Source organism: Salvelinus sp. IW2-2015, linkage group LG23 (genome assembly GCF_002910315.2).
Source record: "Salvelinus sp. IW2-2015 linkage group LG23, ASM291031v2, whole genome shotgun sequence".
Classification (NCBI taxonomy): domain Eukaryota; kingdom Metazoa; phylum Chordata; class Actinopteri; order Salmoniformes; family Salmonidae; genus Salvelinus; species Salvelinus sp. IW2-2015.
Window position 1 is genome coordinate 37,936,921 of NC_036863.1, and position 13,253 is coordinate 37,950,173.

The following is a 13,253-nucleotide window of genomic DNA, read 5'->3' on the forward strand; positions in this document are numbered from 1 at the left end:
TCAATTGTATTGTTGCCTGTGTGCGAGGCACATTCTCAAAAAATCTGCCGTTGATATGGCATTATAGAAGGAGTGAATAGTTTGGTGGAGCACGTCTTTGGTAATCGGACGAGGGGCGCTCTTTGAAAACGGGAATGTGTAGGCTACTTGAACAAGCAAAATGAAATTGGGAATCATGAAAAAGCACGAGGGCAAAAACCTCCAAAATATTTCAAGCCACTGTCAGTAGACCATAAAAAACCCTCTTTATTCATAGGCTACTTGGCTAATCCATGGCCAGGATGAAAATACGCACAATGCAAAGCTGCTAARCTAGCCTTGATTAAGGGGAAGGTAGGCTTGTTTTTTTAATCAAATCAAATGAAATGGGGGGAAACCATTCCAAAAGGCACAACTCTCATTCCATGGGCACACAGCTGGATAGGCTGCGCTTCCGCTCTCAATATCCATGTCATTATCAACTGCGTTACAGTTAAGACCTGCTTTTGGTGGTTCCTAAAACTTCCCTTTAGCGCAGCATGAAATTATCACTTTTGTGCTTGTTTATATGGACACACCTCAAATATTGCCACCCTTCCCCCTCAGCGGAAGCGAGCTGATATTAGACAGGTAAATTGCTGAACCTGGCGTAAGGGATGGAAAATAGCAGTGCGCCAGTTTATACATGGCGAAATTGCCAGCCGAAAATAGAGCCCACAGTGTTGTTATTACTGTGTAATTATTCTTATAAGTGCTGTACAACAAGTATTGGTTTTACTCACCGAGATTTGGACATGAAGCTAGGCTTAGGGTTAAGGGTTAGGGTTGAACCGGGATGTGGACATGAAGCTAGAGTTAGGATTAGGGTTATTGCTAGGGTTAGGATTGAACCGGGATGAGGACATGAAGCTAGGGTAAGATTTGAGGTTATGGTTGAGGGGTAAGGTTGAGCCTTTTTTTGTTTTTAAATAAGAAAAACAGCTAAATTGGATGTTGTAAGTCCACAACAATGCTTAGACCCCATCAGGAGGCCACGTTTGAGGTCTGAGAATGTTTTATTTTATGTTTTATGTTTGTGTGTAGTTACCGTTTAATTCAAGTGGCACCTAGCAAGAGRCTGTTGTTTAGCGGTGTTTTTGTAGCGCACATGCTTGATAGTAGAGTTTGCAAAACAAATACCCAMWGGATTGATTCAAATACTTATTACATCATTCTGCCAGGTAAGCATAGGCTACTTTGTAGTTAACGCTTAATTGACAAGGTTTTGGGGAAAGACTTTCCACTTTTCATTAGCATCATCGCTAATGCCTACACAAAGTGGCAGACGCTCGCACAAGGGGAATTCTCATTGTCTCTTCAGCAAGTTGCAGGAAATACGAATCACCAATTCATTCTGTTAATGTTTTATGATAAACGTGTACAAACTAATTAATTTTCAATACATTTAGTTGATTCCATACTAAGTTCAGTACATTTTCAATATTGTTGAATTCCGTTTTGATGTCTGGATTCCGTGATTCTGTCCGTGTTCTCCGTATCGCGGATTTTATAGGGCTCTACAGATGCAAAGTCTGGGACCTGGTCACAATTGCACACAAGGTTGTCTACGATGCAGTTTACCACTAGATGTCGCTGTATTACTGACTATTGCTGTGAGCTAGTATTGACAATTCACCAGAACACATAACGTGATATATGACAGCGCTAAGGACGTGGAAACCTTGTGTTAACATGTATTCACATGAAATGGGTAACAACAACCTATGCCGTTTACTTCAGTTCCAGAGCTGACTTTGTTTGGGCCTATAAGATCATTTGTATTCAGCATTCGGTGGAGTGTAATTATGTTAGGCCTCTATCAATGCTAAAGCAATCCATCTACCTTTTCTTGTTCACAAAACACACTGACCAGGGTGGCGTTGTTGTTGCGTTGTTTGTTGGCAACCTTGTACTTTACATCGTTTTTGGAACAGATTCCTGTTGGAACGTTCCACAAATTATACCCACCCCACTGGCCAGGCAGCTACACTTGGTAAAGCTGATAGATGCAGTAGGTTCTATCTAGCGCCATGGTCTTAGGTTGGATAGTGTGACAGCAGTTGGAATTCCATTCAATCATTTTTTATAATAGAGATATAAAGTGAAGCATGCAGCTTCTCAGGCAGTTCATGGTTCTCTTACAAAATAGGAAGGAGAAGTAGTGCTTAGAATAAATGAACTGGGGCTAGGCTGGTCTTTGACAATGAAAACCACTCATACCAAGGAATAATAGGAACTAGAAAAAAATCTTTGTCTGATCCACAATCACTACTTACAAACTATTTTCTGTTTAACTGATTGGACTTATGTATGGTAACAGATATTTTAAATATATATTTAATCTACATTATGTAAAATATAGGAATTACTGAGGAAAAAGTTTGCATTGCCATGTGTAAAAATGGTAGTATGAACATATCTCAAATGCAAAATAATAATGAATGATGAAAAATATTAACATCAGGTGTCATTTGAYGTATCCGCAATGTCATTCTAGTCTTAGGCTATACTCCATGACCTAAACTGCTATCACATGAATCTATTGTCTTGTGTATCCAAAACTATTATCATTGTTTCCTTGTTTTAATCGGTTTTAGACTCACTACCCACAACACATCCTCCTAGCCCCCACCCCCACGCCCAGCTCTGCTGTGGGCTTGACCAGAGCTGGTGACCTTTCAGGGCCATATGGTCAGGCGGGGGGGTGACTTCATACAGTAATTAGTGGATGGAGTCGGGCCCCAGCTCCAGTGCCACATTAGCTAAAGGGTTGTTTAAAGCTGAACTGGTAAGGCAAGTAGTCAAAACAGGCAGTCTCAGGCGCCTGAGTGTAAAGAAGCACATAACTGAGTATAGAAATCATGTACCAATGCCTACAATATACAACTATTTGTATATCCCATATGTGCTATTACCTACATATGGGATATGCCTATAATGTTATGAATCATGCAGCATACACTTCCACGGTGTTGTACTGTGCTTTCAACATAAGGATGCATTTGAGCGTGATGAGAGGTGGAGAATCTGGGATTAGGTGCCCAGTCTTGTTCTAGATTGAGATCCAAAATACTGTAGTTTGTGACTCTCTGTACCCCCTATTGAGAAAATCCATCTGAAAACCATCTGAAAAAATATATAAATATTACTGTGCTGGCACAACAAAGACAAATTGAAAGGACCACAATCCTTAATGATAACGCTTTAATTTGCCACAGTAAAAGGCTCACAAAGAGCAGCAAAATTCCCCTCTTTCTCATAAACATCTCCRGTGTTCAGTCTGTGACTGACACCTGTGCTTTTGTAGGGTGTCATAATCACACCACGTCATGGCTGGACTTAGGGAGCCACGGTAATGTCTATGGAAGTGCAGAACGGTTCATAATAATGCCTGGAACGGAGCAAATGGAATGGCATCAAACACATTGGAAACCATTTTGGAAGGTTAGGTGGCAGTGAACCTACTGGGCAGGGAGGGGAGGGGAGGGGAGGGGAACAGTGATGATGGCCCTCTTTTTAAAATTTTATTTAACCTTTATTTAACTAGGCAAGTCAGTTAAAAACAAATTCTTATTTACAATGCCGGCCAATCCCGGACAATGCTGGGCCAATTGTGCGCCTCCCTACGGGACTCCCAATCACGGCCGGATCTGATACAGCCTGGATTCAAACCAGGGACTGTAGTGACACCTCTTGCACTGAGATGCAGTGCCTTAGACCGCTGCACCACCCGGGAGCCCTCTGAATGGTTAGAGTCTAGTAAACAATGTACCCTCCTTGTTGGGGAACCATTTAATTGTTTAGTGTGGCCCCCACCCATTGGTCCATGTTTGGGGAGGACACTACACATGCTCCTTTGCCCCCCAACCTTTCCTCCAACCAAACACGTAGAATGGCACGTTGTGGCTGACAGGCTAGATGCACTCATTGGTCGCTTAATCTAGTCACCCTAATCATTCAACCATTAGTCTTGAATACGGATTAGAGAGAGGGAGAGAAAGAGAGCACATCCTGCCTAGTTTGCTGTCTATTGCTGCCTCAGCCTCTCTTTGACAGAGCGAGAAAGAGAGAGAGAGAGGAGGGGGAGGAGAGAGATTGGGGATGTGCCGTGTGTGAGGGGAGGAGAAGGAGGGGTTTGGCTTCAGTGTGATGTGAATGAAATAGAATCAGAGTGAGGGAGGGAGACAGAACAAATCAACCTGCCTCTTTAGACTGAACAACGGAATGGAAGAGCTGAGCTCCTAGGCACACTGACCAGAGAGGAGTTTTATTTTGGGAGAGGGGAAGAAGGGAGCAGACGAGGGAAATCGAAGAGGGAGGAGGAGGAGAAAAAGCCTCAGCGTGGGGATAGATAGATAGCAGAAAAATGCTGTCATGGGGAGAGGGGGGAGGGAGGCTACAGAAAGGAACAGGATGATACCAGGCAGGGTGGAGCGGAGCTGAGATGTGGAGGTAAGCACTGTCTTTCTTTACTCGGAGCCTTCAGAATGCACACATTCCTAATTCCTTATATCCTATGTCTGGTGATGAGGAATGTGATTGATTTGGTCAGGACACCCTCTATGTGAGCATGCACATGCTCTTGTTTCCTGTCGATTTCACCAGAGATTCAGATCATTCTGCCGTACAGAAGTGAGAGAGCAAAGGATGTGTCAACACAATGAACGGACGCTTTGTCAGGGGTAGAAAATGATGTCTGAGCGGCATTCCGCTATCTTCACGCTCGTCCGTCCCCCCCACCACCCCACCCCTCTGGTGTTCTGGGCTCGTTTAAAAACTGTGTTATGACATTGACATGAAGTCACTGCAGACCTTGCTGTAGGGCGCTCGGGGCTGCAGGACCCAGAGATGTGGGCCAGGTGGAGGAATGGAGGGAGGGAGGAAGAGACAGAGAGCACGCCAAAGACAGGGAGAATGAAAGAGGTGAATAGACAGGAACTATAGTGACACAGAAACAAAAAGGTAAGAGAAATAGGATAGACATATATATGTACTTTTTTTTTACAGACTAATGTCTGCAGGCCCTGCCTGTCTTTGTGTGGGGGATGATAAAGAGGACTGAGAGGATACTGCATGTAATGTGCACAGACAATGATGGAATGGAGAACCAGAGCCGGGATCAGGGTGTTGTTTTCAAGGTGGCAAAGAAAAGGAGGGATGCGGGATATCCTTTTTTTTCTCATTTTGGCAGTGAGGGGGGTTGTGCTTTTTGGGGGTTGGGGATGCAAGGGATTGAGAGGGCTGGTGTAGAAGAGAAAGGGGGAACAAGGAGGGAGATGAAGAGGAGAGGGACGAGGGACAGCTTACATAAGCTAGTGCACTAAAAGGACTGGCCATTTCATTTCTTTTGCGCCAGATGAATCCTCCTATGTGGTGTTCACTGTGGTTGTCATTAATGGACAATGGTATTCCTTATGATGATGAATGCACCGGGACTTGACATGGTGAAGTCCTTGTTCTCTGTCCTGAAGAGTGTGGTAGGTCGTGTGCTTGTCTAAATTTGATGACAGGGACTTGGTYGTGGTCTTTGTGCGTTCCTGGCCAGATTGGCAGAGGGTGTGACGTTATCGGTCCTAGACTGTTAACCTAGATGGTTGGCCAGATGTGCCCATGGATATGTGTGTGTGTGTATGTATGTATGAAAGTCAATCTTCTGAAATCAAGCTTTATGAGAATGAATATACTGTATATGTGATAGGGGGTAACTGAAGCCAGATGATAACATCAGATTTCTTGGTGCCACCATGACACACAACCACTATCATTGCACACATAGCACATGGGTACAAGAGTCTGGTGACGCTTTGAGGTCACACTGCCAACGATGCCGGTTTTATCGAGGGAAACGGACCCTACCACAGTGCTTAAATTCTCATTAAATGCTTCTAAAATATTCAAAATAATTGATCATGTAATAATAATAACAAAGTAATTACAAAATAGGATTAGAAAAGGGCATTCAACTTGGGATCAAATGTATTGTTATTTTGAGTGTTCTTTGAGAAGGTTAGGCCAGATAAAATGTCCACTCTTAACAGACATTCAACTATTTAATGCAGCAATCCCAACCCGACAGTTATTTACTTGTCAGTCAAATGTAGGTTCATGGATATACCCGCCAGTATTTTAGTGTTAAATAGACTCCAATGTACTCAAACTACGAGAAAAAAAKGTATATTGTCTATTATTTGACAACATAACAGGAAAAAGCTTTGCCCTCAGACCTTTATAGTTTGTGGACAGTAGGGAGATAGTTATATTATTGTAGGTATAGAACAATCAGATGTGTATCTGTGACAGAAATATGTCTGTTCTAGTTAAAGTCGTGAAGCACTCRGGCGCTCTCAAAGAGAACACTTTTTCTTAGAACATGTTAAAAATGTGGCGCTTTAAATATGCTGTTTTGACCCAAATGATGGGAACCTGCCGTTGGCGTCAGAGCATGTACGTGTCTATATTTGTTCATCTAGCTAGGACTAGTATTGTCACAGTAGGGAGCTATAAAAACCTGTGGGTGTCTGGGACTCTTTTTAAATATGAGAGGCTCTCTGTCAGTCAGCAGGGACCTGTGGCACAAATTCTTCAGCTGAGTGGGAGGAAAGGAGAGGCTGAACAGCTAGTCTCTGTGATCGATCAGGCCCACTTGTATTTCCTGCACAATCAAACTGCTACATCACTGTCCATTCCTACACCAGCCCCTGACCACAGAGGACAGATCTATTAAACAAAATTGTGTTCCATAGTAAGAGGCATCTGATGAATCAAGGGTGTACGTACAGAACCACTTGACCTCTTAAATGTATAGATGAAATGTAAAGGAACTGTTACATGTTTGTCCTTTGCCAGTTTAATAAGTGGAGATCCTTAAAACATTGAAGGCCAAAATGACTTATATGATGTTGATGGWAATAATAGTGAGAGCAGCGGTAGTACACATTTGTGCCGCAGGATGCTAGCAGAGCCCCGGGGCTGACAGACCCTGCTTGTCTCAGAGGTACTAAAGCTGTGTGTCACCCAGGATTTCAACTCCAGATCACACCGCTGCACTCTTTGCATACCAAATTGTATTTCAATGYCAAAAGCAACTCCTCTCCATTGGACCGCTGCAGCGTATAGCCTCTCAACAGTCAACCAACCGTCTTCACACAGCACAACATAGACAGGCGCCTGTATGACAACAACCCGAGGCTTGTAAAAATGCTATTCAATCTACGTTGAGGCCTACTGTGCTCCACGAGAGATGAAAGTCACCATGGTGCTCCCGCCGTGCCGTGACAAACTGACCTATTTCTACTCTCATCTTTTATGCAAGGACAAATGACAAATCTGAGCGAGAATGACTAAGACTATAGTAAATAGATTTCAGTGGTGTCTTAGGAGAAATAATCAATATGTCCAATCAACATGGATCAATGTTACCGGGCAGATTATACTYTCCTCTAAAACATGAGTCAGCACCCCACCATCTCCCTCATTTGGAGCCATTTTGGGTGACTAGGCCCAGTCTCTCTATCTCTCCTAGTGAGCAGTATGTCTGTGTGACTGAGGTAGGCTGGTGGCCCAGCAGTGCCACCCCCTCTGAGCAGAGCATAGGATGGTAGGATGGTGGATGGCAGTGTAAGCCACTGGGTGGATCCACTAATCGGCTTGTGCTCTCTTTTGTCACCTGTCCTCTGTGGCCATGCTCTTAATGGGAGCTCAGCCCTCTCTGGAGTGGAGTCACCCTCAGATTTATGTCCCAGGGCTCTAGCCGGCCTATAGCTCTGCTCTGCTGCACAGGACCTGACTGCACAATGAGCAGAACAGGAGAGGAGAGAAAAAGGAGAAAGAGAAAGTGATGGGAGGGAGGGAATGAAGGAAAGGAGAGAGAGGCAGAGAGGAGGATTGGAAAGAGAGATGGTGAGAAGTAAATCAAGTACTGTGTTTGTGCAACTGGAAGGAACATGTTTCAACCTGTATTGGCTTGTTGTAAAACTTCTCTAAATTAACATGTTTCAACCTGTATTGGCCTTGTTTGATAAAAACTTCTCTAAATTAACATGTTTCAACCTGTATGGCTTGTTGTAAAACTTCTCTAAATTAACATGTTTCAACCTGTTATTGGCTTGTTGTAAAACTTCTCTAAATTAACATGTTCAACCTGTATTGGCTTGTTTGTAAAACTTCTCTAAATTAACATGTTTCAACCTGTATTGGCTTGTTGTAAAACTTCTCTAAATTAACATGTTTCAACCTGTATTGGCTTGTTGTAAAACTTCTCTAAATTAACATGTTTCAACCTGTATTGGCTTGTTGTAAAACCTCTCTAAATTAACATGTTTCAACCTGTATTGCTTGTTGTAAAACTTCTCTAAATTAACATGTTCAACCTGTATTGGCTTGTTGTAAAACTTCTCTAATTAACATGTTTCAACCTATTGCTTGTTGTAAAACTTCTCTAATTAACATGTTTCAACCTGTATTGGCTTGTTGTAAAACTTCTCTAAATAACATGTTTCAACCTGTATTGTTGTTGTAAAACTTCTCTAAATTAACATGTTTCAACCTGTTATGCTTGTTGTAAAACTTCTCTAAATTAACATGTTTCAACCTGTATTGGCTTGTTGTAAAACTTCTCTAAATTAACATGTTTCAACCCGTATTGGTTTGTTGTTTAACTTCTCTATATTAAGTCGTAATGCAGGTCGAAACGTGTTCTTTCCAGTCCGACAAATGTTTGTGTTTTATTTATAATTAGGATTGTGATAAAGATAATTTTAAGATGGCATAAGTTGAATGAAAGCATGGCTTCTGTAAATTTGAATAAATTCACACTAGTGGTGGTTGGTCATGTCACATGTTGATCCCTTGATACAGATTTGCATACCTTAAATAACCCACTGGTCAGAAATAGTGTAGGCAGTGTGTGTGGAGTTTACTGTCGTCAGTATTATTAATCAACCAGTTATATCATACATACACTAAAAAACACACACAAACGCCTACTGTCCTCTTTGTTCCGATTCCCATTATAGGAGAAGTGCCCTCAGTGACATTCAGTGGTGCTGAAAAGAGATCTAACTCAATACACTCCCACAACATCACTACTTCCCCATCCTGAGCAAAGATACATCAAAAAGGTAGAMAACAACCCTGCACGGAGAATCTGTCAGTAGAAAACACCACAGGAACATTACCACAATATCACATCAATGGGTAGATACAKACAATATAGTGAAAATCATTACTGCTCTAGCCATGTGGAAAAAGCACTTCATAGTTTTTCTGTACGTCATGCTACAGTCAAGAAGAGGGAAATAGTCATTGTGAAACTGGCTGTGTTTGCATGTTAATGGCATTGGCAGTAAAGAGAGAGAGAGAGAAAGAAACAGAGTTACCAATGAGAAGGGTTAGCTGTGGCACTGGCAGATCTGTTTCACGCCTGTCTGTCCTGCCCTTGTGTGTGCCCCTGAGGCTCGGCTCAGACAGCCACCGCACAGGAAACACACAGACAGGATGTGACCTCACAGACTGAGGTGGGGGGCCTCATAGCTAGGTCAGCAGTGCCACCCCCTCTGAAGCAGAGCATAGGATGGTAGGATGGTGGATGGAGTGTAAGCCACTGGGTGGATCCACTAATCGGCTTGTGCTCTCTTTTGTCACCTGTCCCTCTGTGGCCATGCTCTTAATGGGAGCTCAGCCTCTCTGGAGTGGAGTCACCCTCAGATTTATGTCCCAGGGCTCTAGCCGGCCTATAGCTCTGCTCTGCTGCACAGGACCTGACTGCACCAATGAGCAGAACAGGAGAGGCGAGAAAAAGGAAAAGAGAAAGTGATGGGAGAGGGAATGAAGGAAATGGAGAGAGAAGGCAGAGAGGAGGATTGGAAAGAGAGATGGTGAGAAGTAAATCAAGTATGTGTTTGTGCAACTGGAAGGAACATGGTTTCAACCTGTATTGGCTTGTTGTAAAACTTCTCTAAATTAACATGTTTCAACCTGTATTGGCTTGTTGTATAAACTTCTCTAAATTAACATGTTCAACCTGTATTGGCTTGTTGTAAACCGTTCCTAAATTACATGTTTCAACTGTATGCTTGTTGTAAACTTCTCTAAATTAACATGTTTCAACCTGTATTGGCTTGTTGTAAACTTCTCTAATTAACATGTTTCAAACCTGTATTGGCTTGTTGTAAAACTTCTCTAAATTAACATGTTTCAACCTGTATTGGCTTGTTGTAAAACTTCTCTAAATTAACATGTTTCAACCTGTATTGGCTTGTTGTAAACTTCTCTAATTACAATGTTTCAACCTTGTATTGGCTTGTTGTAAAATTCTCTAAATTAACATGTTTCAGAAACCTGTATTGGCTTGTTGTAAAATTCTCTAAATGAACCATGTTTCAACCTGTATTGGCTTGTTTGTAAAACTTTCTCTAACAATTAACATGTTTCAACCTGTATTGCTTGTTGTAAAACTTCTCTCATAAATTAACATGTTTTCAACTGTATTGGCTTGTTGTAAAACTCTCCTAAATTAACATGTTTCAACCTGTATTAGCTTGTTGTAAAACTTCTCTAAATTAACATGTTCAACCTGTATTAGGCTTGTTGTAAAACTTCTCTAAATTAACATGTTCAACCTGATTGCTTTGTTGTAAAACTTCTCTAATTAACATGTTTCAACCTGTATTGCTTGTTGTAAACTTCTCTCAATTAACATGTTCAACCTGTTGGCTTGTGTAAAACTTCTCTAAATTAACATGTTTCAACCTGTATTGCTTGTTGTAAAACTTCTCTAAATTAACATGTTTCAACCTGTATGGTTGTTGTAAAACTTCTCTAAATTAACATGTTTCAACCCGTATTGGTTTGTTTGTTAACTTCTCTCTATATTAAGTCGTAATGCAGGTCGAAACGTGTTCTTCTCAGTCCGACAATGATGTTGTGTTTTATTTATAATTAGGATTGTGATAAAGATAATTTTAAGATGGCATAAGTTGAATGAAAGCATGGCTTCTGTAAATTTGAATAAATTCACACTAGTGGTGGTTGGTCATGTCACATGTTGATCCCTTGATACAGATTTGCATACCTTAAATAACCCACTGGTCAGAAATAGTGTAGGCAGTGTGTGTGGAGTTTACTGGTCGTCAGTATTATTAATCAACCGTTATATCATACATACACTAAAAAACACACACAAACGCTACTGTCCTCTTTGTTCCGATCCATTATAGGAGAAGTGCCCTCAGTGACATTCAGTGGTGCTGAAAAGAGATCTAACTCAATACACTCCCACAACATCACTACTCCCCATCCTGAGCAAAGATACATCAAAAAGGTAAGACAACAACCCTGCACGGAGAATCTGTCAGAGGAAAACACCACAGGAACATTACCACAATATCACATCAATGGGTAGATACAACAATATAGTGAAAATCATTACTGCTCTAGCCATGTGGAAAAAAGCACTTCATAGTTTTTCTGTCGTCATGCTACAGTCAAGAAGAGGGAAATAGTCATTGTGAAAACTGGCTGTGTTTGCATGTTAATGGCATTGGCAGTAAAGAGAGAGAGAGAGAAAGAAACAGGTTACCAATGAGAAGGGTTAGCTGTGGCACTGGAGATCTGTTTCACGCCTGTCTGTCCTGCCCTTGTGTGTGCCCCTGAGCCTCGCTCAGACAGCCACGCACAGGAAACACACAGACAGGATGTGACCTCACAGACTGAGGTGGGGGCCTCATAGCTAGGTCAGAAACACTGAGCATAGTGCACTAGCAAGCTCCGATACCCTCCTTTAGTCATTATCATTACTTATCATCACTTAGTTACTACACTGATCCTCTCCTTTAGTCATTATCATTACTTATCATCACTTAGTTAACTACACCATACTCTCCTTTAGTCCTATCATCCACTTAGTTTACTACTTGATACTCAATTTTAGTCATTATCGTTACTTATCGTCACTTAGTTTACTACACTGATCTCTCCTTTAGTCATTATCATTTTATCATCACTTAAGTTACTACACTGATACTCTCCTTTAGTTTAGTCATTATCATTACTATCATCACTTAGTTACTACACTGATCCTCTCCTTAGTCATTATCGTTACTTACATACTTAGTTACTACATTGATACTCCTCTTTAGTCATTACCATTACTTATACACTTAGTTACTACATTGATCCTCTCCTTTAGTTAGTCATTATCATTACTTATCATCACTTAGTTACTGCATTGATACTCATCTTTAGTCATTATCATTACTTAGCATCACTTAGTTACTACACTGATCCTCTCCTTTAGTCATTATGTTACTTTATCATCACTTAGTTACTACATTGATACTCATCTTTAGTCATTATCATTACTTATCATCACTAGTTACTAACTCTGATCCTCTCCTTTAGTCATTATCAATTACTTATCATCACTAGTTACTGCATTGATACTCATCTTTAGTCATTATCTTATTATCATCACTTAGTTGACTACACTGATCCTCTCTTTAGTTAGTCATTATCATTACTTATCATCACTTAGTTATGCGTTAATATCTCTTTAGTCATTATCATTACTTATCATCACTTAGTTACTACATTGATCCTCTCCTTTAGTTAGTCATTATCATACTTATCATCACTTAGTTACTACACTGATCGCTTCCTTATTAGTCATTATCGTTTACTTATCATCACTTAGTTACTACATTGATAACTACGTTTTAGTCATTATCATTACTTATCATCACTTAGTTACTACACTGATCCTCTCCTTTAGTCATTATCATTCTTATCATCACCTAGTTACTGATTGATACTCTAAATTTAGTTCATTATCATTACTTATCATCACTTAGTTACTACACCTGATCCTCTCTTTAGTCATTATCATTACTTATCATCACTTAGTTACTACACTGATCCTCATCTTTAGCATAATCATAACTTATCATCACTTAGTTACTACACTGATCCTCTCCTTTAGTAGTCATTATCATTACTTATCATCACTTACTTACTACCCTGATCCTCTCCTTAATTAGTCATTATCATTATATATCATCACTTAGTTCTACAACTGATCCTCTCCTTTAGTTAGTCATTATCATTACTTATCATCACTTAGTTACTAACTGATCCTCTCTTTAGTTAGTCATTATCAATACTTATCATACTTAGTTACTACACTGAATCCTCTCTTTAGTTAGTCATTATCATTACTTTATCATGCACTTTAGTTTTAA

The 13,253-nt window shown here is 40.7% G+C and overlaps 2 protein-coding genes across 8 annotated transcripts in view; one reads left to right on the forward strand and one right to left on the reverse strand.

Moving 5' to 3' along the window:
• Positions 1–3,563: 3,563 nt before the first annotated feature.
• The window catches only part of LOC111950065 (cdc42 effector protein 2-like), a 140,935-nt gene continuing 131,245 nt past the window's right edge, over positions 3,564–13,253 (reverse strand). The window contains exon 3 of the transcript XR_011473981.1: positions 3,564–3,641. The gene's annotated coding sequence lies outside the window, so the exon portion shown is untranslated. The remainder of the gene's footprint in view (positions 3,642–13,253) is intronic.
• LOC111951174 (signal-induced proliferation-associated protein 1) overlaps positions 4,050–13,253 on the forward strand; it is a 54,194-nt gene continuing 44,990 nt past the window's right edge. For 2 of the 7 annotated variants that reach the window (XM_023969226.2, XM_023969225.2), the window contains exon 1: positions 4,050–4,470. The gene's annotated coding sequence lies outside the window, so the exon portion shown is untranslated. Of the gene's footprint in view, positions 4,471–4,847; positions 4,981–9,032; positions 9,138–11,238; positions 11,339–13,253 lie in introns of those variants that run through there. The other 5 variants (XM_023969220.2, XM_023969223.2, XM_070434597.1 and 2 more) reach the window with 4 other exon arrangements.